A 20,223-nucleotide genomic window follows, 5' to 3' on the forward strand; every position below is an offset into this window, starting at 1 on the left:
ATATAGTAAATGAATTTATAAAGCTGCCTTACACTGAGTTACTTGTTTGTATGTTTGTTTGTTTGGTTGGTTGGTTGGTTAGTCCATCTAGTTCAGTACTGTCTACTACTACCTCAACTGAAATTAGCTCTACAGGATCTTTGGGGAGTGGTTTTCTCTATCTATCCCTGTAGTCTGAAATCCTTAAACTGGAAATGTTTTGTCATGCAACACCATGTACTCTAACACTAGTGATGACTCCTCCCACAAGAATCTGCCTTATACTGAGTCGACTATCAGGACTCCACCCGAGGGCCACCCCATTTCCGGGATGTGTTTTATTTTAATTTATTTCTTTATACCAGTTAAATCACCACATTCACGGTAATTTTGTTTTTACTTCTGTATGCTGCCACCATATGATGTTTGTTACCCTTCTCTCAGTGAATATCTCTCCTTGAGAGCACAGAATAGAGGTAAATGTTCAGTGCATAAAAAGAAACAAAGCTTAGAGTGTAAAACAAGTAAGAACAATTTTATTATTTACATAAGATGGAAATGGAGAATCTGCTAGGCATGGCACATAATCTTCATTACAATGTTTTTGTTTCAGTCAGTTGTTAAATACAACACTGGAAGTTTTGTCCTTCCTTTTATATGTAGCTCTTAGGTATGCCAAATAATTTAGGACAAGTATATTTTACTTTGTTTGTGAAACTTGGTGTAGCCCCAGACTTCATGTCTGTTTAACGAGGATAAATGAATTCATTATTACAATCAGTGACTGTCAATCAAAAAATAAAATGGAAAATAAAATTAAAGTAAAATCAAATCAAAAGCAGGACTGGGTAATAGAGTATCAAAACATTTACATAGAGAGGTCGCAATTACAATTAATCAACAGCTCCCATCTTCAGTTTGCATGCTGCAGCACAGAATCTTGCTACTCCAGCTGTAATTGCTGTATACTGGTCTGCCAGAAGAAAGGAAGTATAATACTCTTCTGATTGACCTGGCATGTTCTTTTTTTAATAAGTGGTTCAATCCAGGCAATGTGAATGTCCCTATAATATAAACAGTAAAAAAGCACATGTGAGATGGACTTGATATTGCCCAAACCACATGGACATAGCCGGTTCCTGAGCGGTGTTCTCTTAAATCTGCCATCCAAAATGGCAGAAGACAGGGCACATTTAACGTGGAGTTTTGCCCCCAGACACCATTATCTCATTTGAATTCCACTCAGGCTTAAAACTCCACACTCAGAGTAGGGCTCCAGTTAACTACTGGCCTCTTACAGACTCTGAACAATAAACTACCAAGATTTCTCACAAAAACCACCCTGAACAAACTCCAGTCTCTCACAGAAGCTCTTGCTCTCAGCTCCTTCTTCTGTCCCAACCAATCCCTATTGAACTCTTAACTGCCCAAACTATCACCACCTGTCATTATTTCAATCACTGCCCGGAACATTCCATACATGGTTTCTAGGATGACCTCTGCTCTCTCACTCTCCAAAACACTCTGCTTGTGTACATCTCCTTACACAGACCATTGGTGCATCTGGTCTACTGGTCACCATGTGAATCCCTAGCATACCTTAGAGTCCTTAGAGGAGGCAACAAAAAGCCATGTTGGCTTCCAACATCATTAAACGTTAGAAAGTGAGATGACAATGGCTATGCAGTCTTTGGCATAGGTGAAACTAAAGATGGCAACCAGGGCATGTGCCCTAGGCACCACTGTGGGGGGCGCCAGTGCCATACTGTCCCCAACCACCTCCCCAATTCACAGATTTAAAAAAAAAATTATAATTTTTTTTTTAACCTGTAGCTCCTTCACCTGCAAAGGTTCCCCCTCTCCCCACCGACCTCTTAGATCACTGCCACAACCTATCTTGGGCTAATTTTCAGCCCTGTTTGGGCCTACGAAGATCAGTGCAGTGGCCAGTTTGGAGGTTGCCACACATGCTCTGAAGGCCTCTGTGAGGCCTGGCAAGGCATAGGACCTCGCAGGGACCATTTGACCATGTGTGATGGCCATTTTAAAAAAATTATTAAAAAAGGCTGCTGAAAACAAAAATGGCCACTGCACATGCTCAAATGGCCTCTGCAAGACCCAAATCTAGATTTTTCCCTGATCTAGGGAGTCAGAAGAATGCAAAGTTGTTGACAAGGGACTTGAGCATTTAAAAAAACAGATATAAATGGCACAAAAGTAAGTGGACAAAACATCCCTTAAAAAGACAATGTTGGTTTAATACCTTGTAAGCTGGCAAAACTGGAGGGTGGTTGCGGGGAGAGGCAAGGAATAAAACAGAAATATTCACTCACATGCTATTTAATTCTCTATACAGAGCTCTATCTTTATCTGCATATTGTCAACCAATCTGATTATAAGGTTTGTGGCATTTCAAATTTGGAAAGTGTCTGCCTTTAAATTGTATGGTGTTTTTAAAAAACAAACTGAATAATACACTGTTTTCCTGTTCTGTGGCTAGTTGCAATGTCCACCTTCTTCCTGATCAGGCTGCTGGATCCAAGCCTATTGTAAGCTGCTGGATAATTTCGGATTGTTTGGGGCCCCTAGGATTTCCCATTGCAACCATTTCCCTTTAAGGCAAAAGCTGTTTGGACAGAAAAAAACCATCCCTGGATTTCTTGGAGGCAGCAACCTGTAGTGAGGTGTGTTGAGGTGGCAGAATATTTGCTAAAGAGAGCTTTCACTGCTTAGCTCTATGGAAGCATGCCCAGCACATGGATGTGCTGCGTTTCCTTGGGAAGGCAACTAGCACATATGTGCCACGTGTGTGGTTGTATGTGTGTATGCATGTGTGTGTTGCTTACAACCTGTTCTCCTGAAAGTGTCTGGACTTGTATTTTTGAGCTGATATTATGGTAAAGTTATCTGAAAGATGGGTGTCAGATGTTTGGACAGGGGTGCAATTTCAGTGCTTGCCCTAGGCACTATTTTCCTTAGATACGCTTCTGGGGGAGCACTGTTTGGAAAAGAATGGATGGATTTTGCCTTTTTGCCCAACCTAACTATAGAAAACTAGTATTTTGAAGCCCGTTATAATAACGGGCGCTAGCCTTTTCCTCTCCCCTTTACTGTTTTTTTTTTAAATGCTGCCTCCGCCACTGCCGCTGAAGTCCCACCCTCCCTCCCTCCCAACTTCCGAAACAACCTTACCCTGGCCCGTGACAGTTGAGCAAAGAAAATCCTAAATTGAGGAGGGAGAGAGGAGCTCGCAAGCAGTGCTCCTCCCTCTGCAAAGGCTCTGCCCGAACTGGCGCTTGGGGTGGAAAGGACGCCTTTGTCACCGGCCAGGGTAAGGTGGTTTTGGAAGTTGGGAGGGAGGGAGGGTGGGATTTCGGCGGCAGCGGCGGCGGCAGCATTTTTGCTTTTAGTTTTCTTCGGCCTTCGCTCGGTCCCCGGTCCCGGCCTCCGTCTCCCTGGGCCGGTCTGGACCTCCGCTGCCATTCCCCCTCCCGCCACCCACCGCGGCCCGTGTCTCCAGCCGGGCTGGCCACCCAGGGCTCCGGCGGGCCCGCCACCCACCGCCGCCGCGGCCCGCGGCTCAAGCAGGCCCGCCACCCACCGCCGCCGCCCGCGGCTCCGGCCAGGCCCTCTGCTCCCTGGGGCCTCTCCCTTGCCGCCGTGGCGTGTTCTCTGGCCAAGGCGGCGGCGGCCAGTGTCCCCCGGCGCCGCTCACCCAGCTTCTTCGGGGCGGCCGCTTCTGGCTGCCCAAGATGGCCACCGGGTGCCGGCCATCGTGTCTCCCTTGCCCTGTTCTGCGCATGCGCTCCACGCATGCGCAGAACAGGCCAGGGAGGCACGGACACAAGCTTGGTGTTCGTGCACGGATGGACACCAAGCATTTTATTAGAGAGGATAGTGGGCGGGGGGGGGGAGAGATGATTTGGTGACTGTGCATGAAGGATTATTTTTTCCATTACCAGCAAAGGCTGCACCAGGAAGGCTGAGAGAGGAATAATGCCCTCTACAAGTAGACCGCTGTGCTTCCTTCTTTATTAATAATAGCCGTCCAGAGACGTAAGTTTGGGCAGGGTATATATTTGATAATAAATAAATAAATTAAATAAAACAATCATCATCATCATCATCAATCAGTATATATATAAAAAGCAGTTCCTCCACGGGTTTATTTTCATCTGTGATAGAAATGGAATGAAGCTTTGAACTTTGGAGCTGGAAGGTAGCCAATAGGTTTTCATCCAAGCAACTGATATTCAGCTCTTCCCCTTCACATCCTCCCTTTTCTTTTGTGGAGGAGGATCAGTAGCACTCTCTCCCTACTGCCTGTCTTTGCTCTCATCCCTCTCCCTTATGTGGGGAGGAGTCTTTCCAGGCAAACAGGAGGCTTCTGCCATGGAAATTAAAATAAGATTATAGTCCTCAGCATAGGTACTAAAAGGTTAACTTGGTCAAAATCAATAGAATTACTTCTGAGAAAATATGCTTAAGGTTGAGTGTTAATGTTAAAAAATGCCTTTATTTCCCTTTTCAGGACTCTGCCATTTGAAACAGCTGAAAGTGCACATGAAATGCATTTTGACCCTTTTCAGTTTTTTTCCTGGTGCTGCCACTAATTTATATTCCATTGGAAGAATTATAATACCTTTTAAGAATGATGGGGAAATTCTGCTTTCCAAGTTGATAGGATTTGGTCTCTTCAGAGGACCACTGTGACACTAGCTTTTGAATCAGTGCCAAGTAATAATAATATTTAATCTTCAGTTAACCCTTTAATATTTACATGCCGCATGGGGAAACAGTGTAGGAACATAGGGAACTGCCTTATACTGAGTCAGACCATTAGTCTTTCTAGTTCACTATAATCTACACCAGGAATGCACAACTCAAATGCCCCAGTGGGCCAGAACAAACCATGACTTAGTCCATGGGGACCAGTCAATTTTCAGCAAATTAATTATTACATTAAAATTATTATTAGAAATATTAAAGAACTTTGAGTTATGTGTTGATCTCTCCTGTTAAGGGACCTGCTATTTTCAACCAAGGCTATTGGCCAGAAAATAGGCCTTATCCCTGCCAAGTCAGTGGGGCATCTGAAGTGCATGCCAGCCCCAAATAACTGCTCTCTCCTCTTCCTAAATCACCGTCACTTTCAGGTTGCAATCCTAGTCATGTTTACTTGGGAGTAAGTTTCACTGGGTACCATATTTCTGAATAAACATGCATAGGATGGCACAGTAAGGCAATTTGCAGCTCCTATGATACTGCAGAATATTCCTACCTGGGGGCCAGCAAAGAAGTCCCTGTAGGCCACATTTGGCCCCCAGACCTTACGTTGTGCAGGCCAGATCTACACTGACTGGCAGTGGTTCTTCAAGGTTTCAGGCAGGAATCTTTCCCAGCCCTACCTGCAGAGGATAAGAACTGAACTTGAGACCTTCTGTATGCAAAGCAGATGTTCTACCACGGAGCTAAGGAGAATATCCTACAGCCTACAGTGCTCACATGTAGTCACCCATACAAATGCAAACCAAGGTGAACCATGCTTAGCAAACAGGACAATTAATGCTTGCTTCACAAGACTGACTTAATTCCTTAACTCAGTAATTGTTCCAGTAGCACTGTAAGGAGGACAGGTTTTTTTTACCCCAATGTGATCTATGGGGTGCTTAGATGCAGTCTAGTGAATACATGGTTGATATGAGATTTGAACCAGGACCTTCCTCACTCACAGTTTTATTATATTATCTAGTGTACTACAAAGGTTATATCTAAGCAGCATGTCATCTGTTTCTCTATGAGCCTTGAGACTGGGCCACTTCCTACAATATATCTTAGCTGACTCCACCAATTAGAGACATGCATGAGAACATCCTTCTCCCCCTCCCAACATGCTGTTCCACTTGTCCTAATCATGTGGAGGCAGTTCACCCAAATCAAAGACAAACTTGGTGCTTATATGTTTATAGTAATCCTCCTGTTTTGTACTGGTTGTAGTTACAAGGCGAGATGCTTGTAGTTTACAAGGTGAGATACAAGGCGAATCCTGCGAACATGGAGAGGAGAGCTGGTCTTGTGGAAGCAAGCATGATTTGTCCCCTTAGCTAAACAGGGTCCACCCTGGTTGCATATGAATGGTAGACTTGATGTGTGAGCATTGTAAGATATTCCCCTCAGGGGGTGTAGCCACTCTGGGAAGAGCAGAAAGTTTCAAGTTCCCTCCCTGGCATCTCCAAGATAGGGCTGAGAGAGACTGATGTCTGCAACCTTGGAGAAGCTGCTGCCAGTCAGTGAAGACAATACTGACCTAGATAGACCAATGGTCTGACTCAGAATATGGCGGCTTCCTATGTTCCTATGGTTAAGACTGCAGTTAAGTGTTGTCACCCAATTGTTCTGCTCCCACCATTCCCCTTCTGACATATTGTGATTTACAACACAAAACATCCTGAGTTACTGCACTGGCACAAGGGCCCTGGGACACTTATATCTGTGCAGTTTGGGCTGTACAAAACATCCCATTGGATAGGATTCACAGTTCACAGCATAACTGAAAAACAAGTAACTTACAGCCATATAGATTTATTATTCCATGAATGTGTTGAATTATAAATTGCTGAGATAAATTACTATAAATTACTGCACTAGTATACAATAGTAGTCTAGTGCGGGAAGCATTAATTGATTAATTGGTGTAATTAATTGATACATTTATTAATCAAAAGTTTAAAATGTGATTTTAATGAGATTTTAATGGGATCTGTCTTTTTTATAAAAAGATGTTGAGTACTGATGGGATTGTTGTTTTATCTCCCTTGGCTGCCTGTCTGCAGTGTTTGTTAAGAGAAACAGCAATTTTAGGAGTTTTCAAAGTTTCACCTGTACTAAAATACTTTCCGATGCTGCCTAAAGTTGAGATATTGCAAACTGTCAGTCTGAAGATGCAGCTGCAGTAAGGGGCGGTGGGGGGGAGTCATTCATTCTGACCAGCAAATATATCAGATTTCAAGTAGGATCAAGACAGCAGAGAAAGATCGAGTTCTGCTAGACCTTGGAGAGCTCCCACTGAACAAATGAAAGTTGCTTCAAAATGGTCTGAATTTATTTGAGCATCTAAATATTGAACCAGATCTGCTGAGCATCTGATTTTCACTCCTTAGCTGAAAACTATTAGGAATTTAGCAGGCTGGTTTGCAGCATTGCACTCTGGTGTCACTGAATGAACTACAGAAGAAGCATCTTCTATCCTTTGTGCTGGCGGTATACAGGGCCATGAGAGCCCTTGGGCAATTGGTGACAGGACAGAAATGTGTTCTTGTTGTTCACTTGATTCTTGTTTTTCACTTGAGAAAACTGAATCCCCAGCCTTAGGGGCAGAGTCACACATCAACTCTTCTTCCTATAGTTGGCCTGCAGAGTGCTCTCTCTTGTACTGGGCCTTGACTGGTCCAGGCTTGGGTCTACAGAATCCTTAAGGGAATTCCTGCAGATATACATCTATAGATTTGCCTTCAATCCCCTAGGGAGTGGAAAATGATAAAGTCTGCATTATTTATTTAAATCAGTTGTTTATCACTATAATTATGCTGTGCTTTGTTCATCCTTTCACCAACTGTTTTTATTTTGTTTTTAGCAAAGTAATGTAGATTCCATAGTGAATGGGAATATAATGTTGTGGCAATTGTCGCACTTTGGTTGGCTAATACTTGCTATGAATGCTAGCATCTAAAATCCATGGCTGTCAATGAAGAAAACATCTGTCTTTTCAATACACATCTTTTACATCTTAGAGAGTTCTTGGAGCATGAAGAACATCAAGTTCCAATGAACTAGCATCTCCTAATTCAACTGATGTTGTGAAAAAAGCAGATGTTACTTGAATTGTTAGCATCTATTGGGCTTCATTAGCTTTTAAGAGGCCATTGATGATTTTGCATGGCAAAATTTTACTGTATGTTTGATGAGCTTGTACTAAATAACAGCGTTGAAAGGCTTACAAGATTACCCACATCCAAACTTTTCAAATTAGCATTTTTTAAATGCAGAATGAGCTACAGATGTGGCAGAAAGTGAACTCAATTGCAAGGATCGAAAGAGCTGCACAACTACTTCCACATGCCCAAGGAGGCTTTGGGTGTCTCTTTTTTTCAAATAGCATGGGAGCATAGGTATGGCCTGCAATGTCCTCAAGCCATTCTACAGTCACATCATTTTCCTAGGTGCTCTCCAGTACACCATTCTGCCCAGCAGCCTCCAATGGCCAGTGAGTATCAATGATTCCTGCATAGATGCTTTGCAAGAGAGTCTGCCATTCCCAGCTCATCCTCTCTCCTTTCCTCTGCCTTTTGCACCCAGTGTTATATGTGCCCATTCTTGGTCGCCATCCAGTGGCAGTGGGGGAAGAAGACAGAAGGGGAACAGCTTGGGTGGGGCACTGACTGACTGCTGTCTTTGCCTCTGCCCCACCTTTCCTCAGGTGTGTGTAACATCTCCTTGGGCTGCTGCTGGGGCTTTGGCTGCTGCTTCTGCTGCTATATAGGGCAGACTAGCCCAAGGGCCTGGGGGAAGAAGACAGAAGGAACAGCTTGGGTGGGGCACTGACTGACTGCTGTCTTTGCCTCTGTCCCACCTTTCCTCAGGTGTGTGTAACATCTCCTTGGGCTGCTGCTGGGGCTTTGGCTGCTGCTGCTGCTGCTGCTATATAGGGCAGGCTAGCACAAGGGCTCTCATCCTTGTGGCTCTCTGCCGTGGGGCGAGCTGCCTGAGGCCCAGAAGATCTCTCTCCTTCTGCCCTGAAGATCTGTCTTCCCACAATTAAGAAGTCAGCAGGAGACTACGCAAGCCTGGTTTTGTTTTGTTTTTAAATTAAGCCAAGAAGCCATGGTGGGTTAGTCGGGGGAGATGTGTCTGGGAGAGCAAAAAAGTGGGTCTGGAGTGGGGGCAGCAATATCACAGGTAGCGGGCAGAGGGAGGTATGGCGGTGGGAGTTGGGCAGGCCGTTACCGGGGGAAACGGTGCAGGCAATTGAGGCCTGTTCCTTTTTCCGGCCCTTCTCCCAACCCTCTGACCCTAGGGAACTCTGAGAACACTCCTTCGAGGATTAGGGTGCTGCTGCTGAATGCCAGGTCAGTTAATGCAAAAACATCTCTCATCCACGATCTGATTGTGGATGAGCGTGCTGACCTGGTATGCGTGACGGAGACCTGGTTGGATGCGCTGGGCGGGGTTGGTCTCTCTCAGCTTTGTCCTCCAGGTTTCCAGATCGTGCAGCAGCCCCGCCTCGAGGGTCAGGGAGGAGGCGTTGCAGTCATCTTTTCAGAGACCCTCCCTGTTTCCAGGTGCCCGGTCAGGCAATCTCAGAATTTTGAGTGTTTGTCCTTGAGGGTGGGCCTCCGAGATAGGCTGGGGATTCTGTTGGTGTACCGACCACCCCGCTGCACTTCAGTCTCCCTACCTGAGCTGGCGGGGGTGGTCTCGGAGGTGGCCTTGGGTTCCCCCAGGCTTATTGTATTGGGGGATTTCAATGTCCACGCTGAGGCCCCCCTAGTGGGTGCGGCTCGGGATTTCATGGCCTCCATGGCAACCATGGGCCTGTCTCAATTGGTATTGGGCCCTACCCACATGGCGGGACACACTCTGGATCTGGTTTTTGCCAACCGGGAAATAAATGATCTGGAGGTGGGGGAATTTGAGACCACTCCCTTGTCATGGACAGATCATCACCTGGTGGGGTTTAGTTTGACTGCTCCGTCTGCCCTCTGCAGGGGTGGTGGGCCGATTAAGATGGTCTGCCCCCGGAGGCTTATGGATCCGCTTGGATTTCAGACGGCCCTCGGGGAGTTTCCAGTGTCCAGAGCTGGTGACCCTGTCGAGGCCTTGGTGGATCTCTGGAATGGAGAGATGGCCCGGGCTGTTGACACGGTTGCCCCCAAACGCCCTCTCCGGCTTGGTGGAGCCCGTTCTGCTCCTTGGTTTTCCTCAGAGCTTAGGGCGATGAAGCAACTCGGACGACGGCTGGAACGACGCTGGAGGAAGAGTCGTCACGAATCCGACCGAACACAGGCTAGAGCCCATTTTAGGGACTATGCCGTGGCAGTGGGGGCGGCGAAGAAATGCTTTTTCTCCGCCTCCATTGCGTCTGCTCAGTGCAGACAAACAGAGCTGTTTCGTGTGGTGAAAACCTTGCTCCACACATCCCCCCGGACAATGGGGGAGGAGTCATCTACGGCTCTTTGTGATCGGTTTGCCTGTCGCTTTGCAGATAAAGTCGCTTGCATCCGTGCTGACCTGGACTCCAGAGTTTTGGCAGTTCCGGCAGACGTGCCTCTGGTACCATCTGGTCCCGTTGTGTTGGATTCTTTTCAGTTGGTGCAGCCTGAGGATGTGGACAAGATCCTGGGCAGTGTGTGGGCGACTTCGTGCGCTCTTGACCCTTGCCCTTCATGGCTAATAAAAGCTGCCAGGGAGGGGACAAGCAGATGGCTGGAGGTGATCGTTAATGCTTCATTAAGGGAGGGCAGGATGCCATCGTGCCTCAAGGAGGCGGTGGTAAGACCTCTATTAAAAAAGCCCTCCCTTGATCCCTCCAACCTGGACAACTATAGACCTGTGTCTAACCTTCCCTTTTTGGGCAAGGTGATAGAGCATGTGGTGGCGTCCCAGCTGCAGAGGGTCTTGGATGATACGGATTATCTGGACCCTTTTCAATATGGCTTCCGCCCCGGGTATGGGACTGAGACTGCCTTGGTCGCTCTAGTGGATGACCTACACCGGGAACTAGACAGGGGGAGTGCGTCCCTGTTGGTTCTGCTGGACCTCTCGGCGGCGTTCGATACCATCGACCATGGTATCCTTCTGGGCCACCTCTCGAGTATGGGAATCGGAGGCACTGCGTTGCAGTGGTTCCGGTCCTTTCTTGAGGGGAGGGTCCAGAAGGTGGTGCTGGGGGACTACTGCTCGGCCCCATGGCCGTTGGCCTGTGGGGTCCCGCAGGGTTCGGTCTTGTCCCCCATGCTGTTTAACATCTACATGAAGCCGCTGGGAGAGGTCATCCGGGGATTTGGACTGAGTTGTCAGCAATATGCGGATGACACTCAGCTCTATCTCTCCTTGTCATCTGATCCTAGGGAGGCGGTGGATGTCCTGAACCGGGGGCTGGAGGCCGTGATGGGGTGGATGTGGGCTAACAAACTGAAATTGAATCCGGATAAGACGGAGGTACTGTTGGTCAGTAGGAGAGCCAATCGGGATGAGGAGATTTTACCGGTTCTGGATGGGGTTGCACTCCCCTTGAAGGAGCAAGTACGCAGCTTGGGGGTACTACTGGACCCGGCTCTGCTTTTGGAAGCTCAGGTGGAGGCGGTGGCCAGGGGTGCCTTTGTACGGCTTCGGCTGGTGCGCCAGCTGCATCCCTTTCTCGAGAAGGCAGATCTGGCCACGGTTACCCACGCCTTAGTCACATCGTGGCTGGATTACTGTAACGCGCTCTACGTGGGGCTGCCCTTGAAGAATATCCGGAAACTGCAGCTAGTGCAAAACGCGGCAGCGAGGGTTTTATCCGGAGCTGCCCGTTGGGAACATATCACCCCCATTTTGAAAGAGATGCACTGGCTACCGGTTCGTTTCCAGGTCCAATTCAAGGTGCTGGTTTTGACCTTTAAAGCCCTAAACGGTTTGGGCCCGGGGTATTTGAGGGACCGCCTGCTCCCAAGGGTTGCTGCCCGCTTGATGAGGACATCTGAGGGGGCCCTGCTCCGGGTGCTGACAATGAGAGAGGCCCGGCTGTCGTGCACTCGGGACAGGGCCTTCTCAGTTGCTGCCCCCAGACTCTGGAATGCTCTCCCAGTGGCCATTCGTTCCTTGGACTCCATCACGGCTTTTAGAAAGCTTGTAAAGACTTGGCTTTTTACCCAGGCTTTTACATAATCGTTTTTACTGCTGCTTCTGGGTGTTTTTATTTGTTGTATTGTTTTATGCCTGTTTTTATATGTTTTTATACTTTTAGCATGATGTTTTTATTGTGTTTTTATTGTATGTTTTATCTTTTGTAAACCGCCTTGGGGCTATCTTTTAACGAAAGGCGGTATAAAAATGCATAAATAAATAAATAAATAAAATAAAACTGACATACTTGCCCATTCGGAGTGCAGTGCTGTTGAATGGAATATTGGCTGATTTGTTCCGAATTCAATTTTGAGGTATCTATCATCATGGCCACTAGTAATGCTGCAAGAAGAGGTAGGCAGCCAGGCTTTTCAAATGCTGTCTGAATGACTGAAGAAGAATCAGGAGGTCCATCCTACAACACCTTCAAAGTTAGACCTCTAGGAGTATCTAAGGCCAGTGTTCTTCATGACATATTGTTATTTCATCTGACACTTCTGTGAGTGCACTCTTTCAAAAACGTTTAGCCTATGGCAATGTGTTAGGGAAATGAGAATTCACTTGCTAATCCAGAAGACAATAGACATTGCGTGAAGAATTGAAATGACAAGGTTGATATGGTTATTTCACTGCTTTCTTGCATTAGGATTATGTCTAGCCAAGTGGAGTGATTCACTGGGAAACTCTTCCAAGAAATATCACCAGAGATGAAATGAAACAATCCAAGATTTTACATTAACTGCTTTGCTATTCTATTCTATTCTATTCTATTCTATTCTATTCTATTCTATTCTATTCTATTCTATTCTATTCTGCCATAGACCTGGCTGGCTAGTTTGTAGCATACAGCCACTCCCCACTGCTTTGTAAACCCTCATTGCCTCCCTAGGGTTGCCTGTCACAATACTGCCATGATAGAAAAACCCACAACTGGCAGATTTCCCAGATGCCGCTTCTATGATTGTTGCTTTTAAATATTTTTACTGCTGCTATGTTCGGTATTTTATTTTTTGTTTTAATTTTATTTTTGTTTGTATTGATGGTTTTTGTAGACTGCTTTAAATTGCAGAAAAATGGGATAATAAAACCATGTCTAGCAACCACTTCCTTTAGCCATCCCATCTGTTGACTAGACCCCCAATGAGTATTAGCCATTACACAGAAATCTGCCTTATACAAAGTCGGATCATTGGTCCATCTGGCTCAGTATCATCTACACTGATTGGCCCCTGCTCTCTAGGGTTTCAGGTGGGTATTTCCCTGCTCTACCTGGAGATGCCAGAGATTTAATCTGAAACCTTCTGCATGCAAAGCAGATGTTTTTGCACTGAGCTGTGGTCCTTCCCTCATTATTGCTAAATCAGTCCTCCACATTCAGAGACAGTATGCCACTGGATACCTAATGTTGGGGAGAAACAACAGGGAAGGGTCATCACCTCCAGATCCTACATGTGAGTTCCCAAAGGTATCTAGCTACTTACTGCTGGAAAGAGAATCTTGGAGCAGATGGAGCTTTGGTCTGATCCAGTGGGGCAGTCCTAATGGTGACAGTTTTGAAAGGCTGCTCACACAGAGGGAGACATTTTGGAATTCACTTAGATCAAAATCTCTATTAAGAAACTGCAGCAAACAGAACACTACAGTCTGCCTGGCAAACATGCTCTCTAAAGAGGCAGAGCTGCCTTATTTTCTCTATCCTGTGTCTATAGCTTTTGTAAAAACTGTGCAATTGATGTCGTTTCTGTCTCTTCTTTGATCTCATCCAATTCACCTCAGCGAGTACACAGCACTAAAGAAGTTTCTTTTGCTACTTAGGGGACTCAAGCTGCATCATTAAAAATGTTTGGTACTGCTAATGATCCACTTTCTCAAGAAAATAAAAATACTTCTGTTTTACATGGAGAAGACAAAAAACAACAGCCTTAGATTTTGAAGTTCACAAAACCAGATCAATATTCTGCCAAAGGCATTTATGAACATTAAACAAGAGCTACTGCATAAATGACATGCACAAGCTAACTAATAGATGAACAATACAAAGCCATTTATAATTGAATGAGGCTAGGAAAATCATTGCTGTCTATAGTGGCTAATAAGATCTACCACCGCTTCTTTGATCCTGACTGCTTTTTCCTTTTTGAGAAATACAAATACTGGATATCTGTACTGCATGTAAGAGAAATCTGCTGGATAAAATGTTTGTATTCCCCAAGTGCTGTGGATGTTGGAAAAGTTCCCACTTATTTTAATGAAGCTTGGATCTGGTCCAAAACTTACACAAAGTAGAAACATCTATCAAAGGTGCTGCAGTTTTTGCACAATAGGCAATGCACGTACCCTTTCAATTAAGGATTTCTTTTTAGAAATGGGGAATTTGGAAAATAAAATTTGGCTGTAAATTTGCTGACTCTCCCTTCTAAAGAAAATGAGGCTGATCCCCCCCCCCAACATTTACATTCCCTAATAGGGAGGAATCCCTCCCCCACCATTTTCAGGTTTTCTGTTGTTGTTCTTAATCCCTTCTACCTAGAACCATCCAGAATAGTTGGGGCTAATAAAAGAAGGCAGTAGGGTCACATTTGTCCACCCATCAGGCACACAGAGAGTGCTGACATTAATTTTTTTTGCACCTGCAGCAAATAGTCAGAATGAAACCAGATACCAGGGCAGAGAGAAGCTTGCTCCTGCCACCTCCAATGGCACACAGAGTTGAAAGGTAGAGGCAGACCAACCATTGCCCCCTCTGGAACCAGCTTCCAGATGCAGTAGTGCTTCACATCCCCTTCATGGAACGGTTAGTAGGGATGGGCTAACAGGTTCGACATAGAACATGTTCAACGCTGAACTGGTTCAGTTTGACAGTTCGGAGTTGAACTGAACCACCCCCTGTTCAGTCTGACCCAGGACTGAATGCCCCCTCACTATTTGGGGGGTTCACGGGTCAATTTTTAAAAAAGTTTTATTTGTACTTACCACCTCCAGGGGGCTTCTCTGAGGCCGGGGGTGTCTGCAGAGGCTCCCCCTCTCCCCACCAGTGTTCCTTGTGGCAAAAATCACCTGGTTCAGGCATTCTTCGGCCCTTCCTGGACCTTTCCCCCATCGCGGTGGCCACTTCAGAGGCCACCATGCATGCACAATAGACTCCTGCATGGCCGGGTCATTCAGACTCAAACTGAACCAGGCCAGCTGGTTTTGTGCACACCTCTAAAGGTTATTGTTGCCAGAGCATTCCCTCGACCTTGGAACTGAGCTTCCATCTTGGCCTAGCAAACTACTGCTTGGAGCTTATGCTTTGAGGACTGACCTCCATTTCATCAAGTGAGACAGTCACATAGGCAGGGGGTTTGTGCTTTCAGACTGAGAAAGGCAGGGACTTGCATTTTTGAGGAGGCTAAATTGTTAGCCCAGCCGGTAAGGGTTTTGGGACAATGGAGTGGTTCCAATGGATGAAGCAAATACAGCCTAACCCTAATTCAATCAGAGCAACTTCTAGCCAGTAGTTGAATTGGCATGCCCAGAACTGTGCCACTATTGTGCTCCTGTGGATAGTACCCATGAAGATACTACCCAGGAAGCTCCAATGTTTCTTAATAACAAGTTATTATCATACCTGCCCTCCTGTCTTTTGGGTGAGTGGCAACTTGAATCCAGGTCTACCCACTTTATTTGAATCACCACAGTTGAACAGATCAAAAAGGCTTGGCAACATGGAAACAAGTGCCATCATTTTGTCTTATGTAGCCTCATAGTTCTAAAAGGAGGTTCTGTGTTCACCTAATGGGAAGCATGAGGTTTTGATAGATTTCCAATAGCCTATTCAATAGCTTAACATCCATTCCAGGCAAATTGATGGAAAGCATCCTCAAGGATAACATTGTAAAGCACATAGAAAAACAGGCCCTGCTGGGAGTGAACCAGCATGGCTTCCGCAAAGGTAAATCTTGCCTCGCCAACCTTCTCTGAAAGTGTCAACAAGTGTGTGGATCAAGGTGATCCAGTTGACATAGTATACCTGGACTTCCAAAAAGGTTTTGACAAAGCCTCATCAAAGACTCCTGAGGAAACTTAATGGTCATGGGATAAGGGGACAAGCACATCTGTGGATTGCTAACTGGTTGAAAGACAGGAGGGTAGGTATAAATGGAGAGTTTTCACAATAGAGGGAAGTAAGAAGTAGGATCCCCCAGGGATCTGTACTGGGACTGGTGATTTTTAATTTATTCATAAATGATCTAGAAGTTGGGTTAAGTAATGAGGTGGCCCAATTTGCAGATGATACCATACTCTTTCGGGTAGTTAGATCCCAAACAGATTGTGAGGAGTTCCAAAAGGATCTCTCCAAACTGGGTGAATGGGCAACAAAATGGCAAATGCACTTCAGTGTTGGCAAGTGTAAAGTGATGCACATTGGGATGAAAAACCCCAACTTCAAGTATACGCTGCTGGGATCTGAGCTGTCGGTGACTGACCAGGAGAGGGATCTTGGGGTCATTGTGGACAGCTCATTGAAAATGTTGACTCAATGTGTGGCAGCTGTGAAAAAGGCCAATTCCATGCTAGGGATCATTAGGAAGGAGACTGAAAATAAAACAGCTAATATTATAATGCCCTTATACAAAACAATGGTGGGGCCACACCTGGAGTACTGCGTACAATTCTGGTCACCACATCTAAAAAAAGGACATTGTAGAACTGGAAAAGGTGTAGAAGAGGGCAACCAAGATGATCAGGGACCTAGAGCACCTTTCTTATGAGGCAAGGCTACAATACCTGGGGATATTTAATTTAGAAAAAAGATGACTGCGGGGAGACATGATAGAGGTCTACAAAATCATGCATGGTGTGGAGAAAGTGGATAGAGAGAAATTCTTCTCTCTCACACATAACACTAGAACCAGGGGTCATCCAATGAAATTGATTGCCATGAAATCTAGGACCAATAAACAGAAGTACTTTTTCACACAACAAATAATCAACTTGTGGAATTCTCTGCCACGAGATGTGGTGACAACCAACAACCTGGATGGCTTTAAGAAGGGTTTGGATAACTTCATGGAGGAGAGGTCTATCAATGGCTACTAGTTGCAGGGCTATAGACCACTTCCAGCCTCAAAGGCCAGATGCCTCTGAGTACCAGTTGCAGGGGAGTAACAGCAGAAGAGAGTGCATGCCTTCAACTCCTGCCTGTGGGCTTCCAGCAGCATCTGGTGGGCCACTGTGCGAAACAGGATGTAGGACTAGATGGGCCTTGGGCCTGATCCAGCAAGGCTCTTCTTATGTTCTTATTTATGGGGTGCTTAGATTTGCCAGGAGACAAAAGTAGTCACTTCTTGATCTACTGATCAGGTATAGGCACCAGTACTGGACCATAGTCTTTGGTGGCAGTGGCAGTGGCAGCTGGTACTGCTGGAGTTGGGAGTTGGGGGTAGAGGACAGGGCAGATTGGTGCAGAATATGCCACAGCTTGCTCTCTCTCTCTCTCTCTCTCCCCACCCTGCCCTGGTGGTGTCCCTCTTTCTCTTTCCCCCATACCTGCCCCTGCCCCTGCTACAACTGGAACCTCTTGGGCTGATCATTCAACAGTACCAGACAGAATGTCGCCTCGGAGAGGAGAGCTGGTCTTGTGGTAGCAAGCATGACTTGTCCCCTTAGCTAAGCAGGGTCCACCCTGGTTGCATATGAATGGGAGACTAGAAGTGTGAGCACTGTAAGAGATTCCCCTCAGGGGATGGAGCCACTCTGGGAAGAACAGAAGGTTCCAAGTTCCCTCCCTGGCAGTATCTCCAAGATAGGGCTGAGAGATTCCTGCCTGCAACCTTGGAGAAGCTGCTGCTAGTCTGTGAAGACCATGCTGAGTTAGATGGACCAATGGCATGACTCAGTATATGGCAGCTTCCTATATTCCTATGTTCTAGTTAAAGGGAGTGTAGAGTGGGGAAAGGAGGGCAGGACAGGAAAAGAGAGAGAGAGAGCAGTACAGCTGCAGTCCATTCTGCACCCATCCACTCTGCCCTCTGTGCCACCAGCCATTCCCTCCACCCCTACCCCCAGTTGCACTGGCTGCCACTGGGTTCATTCGCTCATCCCATTGCTCTCTGTGCATGAAGCCCTTCTGTTGCTTTAACATAAATCACCCTAAACAAAACCTAGGGTGTATGTATGTGTATGTGTATGTGTATATGTATATGTATATGTATATGTATACACACACACACACACACACACACACACATTTATTTCAGCCTTACAAATGTCACACTTCACTGAATAGTATCAAACATATAAAGTCAAATTGTCACCAAAAATTCCTCTGTGGATATCTCTGACAACAGCTGGTCTTCTGCAACCCGTGTTCTCCAGATTAGCCTTATTATCGTCCATTCAGCTTCTCTAGAGAAAGTAGGTTGCAGACTGTGGCCAAAGTCATCCATCTGCTGCTAGACAGAAGTAAATAAAATGGAAGGCTGCTATGAGTGTTATCCAGAAAGCAACGACCTAAATATGAGGATTGGCAGTGCATAGAGTTTCCAAACCCATCAAGCAAAAGCTATCGGCAGCAGCTGTCAGCATTGCCAGGCTGTCTGGAGAGATCTTGCCACAGCATGCCTCAGTGCTCTCTCTAAAGAGGCGTGGGCTCCCTTCCAACTGCTGTGCTGAGTGAATAGTGATGCTATACTAAAATATGGTGCACCACAGGAGGAAAAAATGGTCTTTTGGCAGATCTGTTATGGGCTTTTGCTGATACAAAAGCTATTAATAGGGGACAGTTTGCTAATCAGGGCATCTTGGACGCATTTTATCTGGAAATCCACCAAACCTCCATGGACTTAGATGGCACAATTAAAGTTTGTAACAACAACCACATTGTCATTCGCAATAATGGCATATTTTCAACCAATGTAGTCACTGTATTAAAATGGCAGTGGAGATAATACCCTTTTATTAGGACCATCAAATATGGGATACAACAGAAAACCCTGATCAAAATACGGGATGCAATAGAGAACCCTTCCCTGGGCTGAATTTTTATTTTTCATTTTTTATTTATTTAGGTAAACAAACAAACAAGGCAGCCGGGGAGGTGGGGGCAGGGGGACAACCACAGATATTTCTCATTGAAGGCCTAATGCTAAAACCATTGCAATGACAATAGTGAAAGTATATTATTTAACCTTAAATCATTGGTCTCTTATGAAATACTGGACCCTGCATGATCCTTGAACAAGGGAAATGTGTTAATTTTCTAGGAAACAACTGAAGTATGCTCACCCGTTATGCTGAACTGAAGTATGCTCAGTGTTAATATGGCCATTATTTCCAATGGCCATAGTGTTCCAGAAGCAGCAATTCTATGTATTAGCGCAAGAGTGCTCTTGTACAACAGCATCAGCATGTTTCAAATGCCCACATCAGCATGGACAGGGCACAGTTACTCAAGGTACACTGTGCATCCTATCAGCCATTGTTAGTGTTGTTGTTTGGTCTCTTTATATTTTCTTCTGAGTCATGCTGAGAGCTCACTGGGGTGAGAGAAAGGCATGGAAAAATTAAGAAATAAAGTGATTAAAAATTGGAGTAATCTCATCAAGCAAACAAATTCACAATTTTTGTGTGTGTGAAGCAATGGAAATTAATGCTTCCATTGTATGGAAATTGCCCTCTTTTCCTCTTCAGTCTTTTTGATTTCATGCAAAAAAAGATATGTTTGTATGACCATGAGCGAAGAAATAACCACTCAGAAGCTTACAGTGTGTTCTGTATCCACAGTGCAATAATCTCAGACTCCAACCACCTTTGTTACCTCGGCACTTCTCCTCCTCTGCAGCCACTTGAAATGGTGGGGAATCAGAGATGTGGCCAGGCTGTTGTCTCACAAGGCTTCCATTCATTTCAGTGGGGCATGCACAGAATTGCCTAGAATTGTCCACTCACTGTGCAGAAAGGTACTGAACAAAAGTGCAATGTATTGCCCTTCTTGTAATGCAGATAAGATTTGTTCCATTTTGCTCTCTACAGTCACTGATGTCCTTAAAATTTAAGCAAGCTATCCAAATTGTACTCTAAATGCAGTCCTCTTGAACACACTTTCTAGGGTGTAACTCCTATTGAATTCAATAGGGATTACTTCAGAATAAACATGGTTAGGAATGGTGCTGTAAATAGGGGCACATGCCAGCATTCAGCAACAAACTCCCATGCTTATCTTGATAGACCAGCATTCAGTATATGACATTATTCCTTCAAGAGTTCAGATGCAATTGTCCATGCTTATCTTGACTGACCAAGCAGACTATTCAAATTGTACTCTAAATATAGCTACACGTCGTTGAGACTTCTTGATCATACAGCATTCAAAATATG

General features: G+C 45.5%; 1 long non-coding RNA gene across 1 annotated transcript in view; it reads right to left on the reverse strand.

The window, feature by feature from the left end:
• Positions 1-487: 487 nt before the first annotated feature.
• Positions 488-20,223, reverse strand: part of LOC128328427 (uncharacterized) — a 78,470-nt gene continuing 58,734 nt past the window's right edge. Inside the window, exon 3 of the long non-coding RNA XR_008309204.1 lies at positions 488-1,043. This is a non-coding gene — a long non-coding RNA (uncharacterized LOC128328427). The remainder of the gene's footprint in view (positions 1,044-20,223) is intronic.

The sequence above is a fragment of the Hemicordylus capensis genome, chromosome 5 (genome assembly GCF_027244095.1).
Source record: "Hemicordylus capensis ecotype Gifberg chromosome 5, rHemCap1.1.pri, whole genome shotgun sequence".
Lineage (NCBI taxonomy): Eukaryota > Metazoa > Chordata > Lepidosauria > Squamata > Cordylidae > Hemicordylus > Hemicordylus capensis.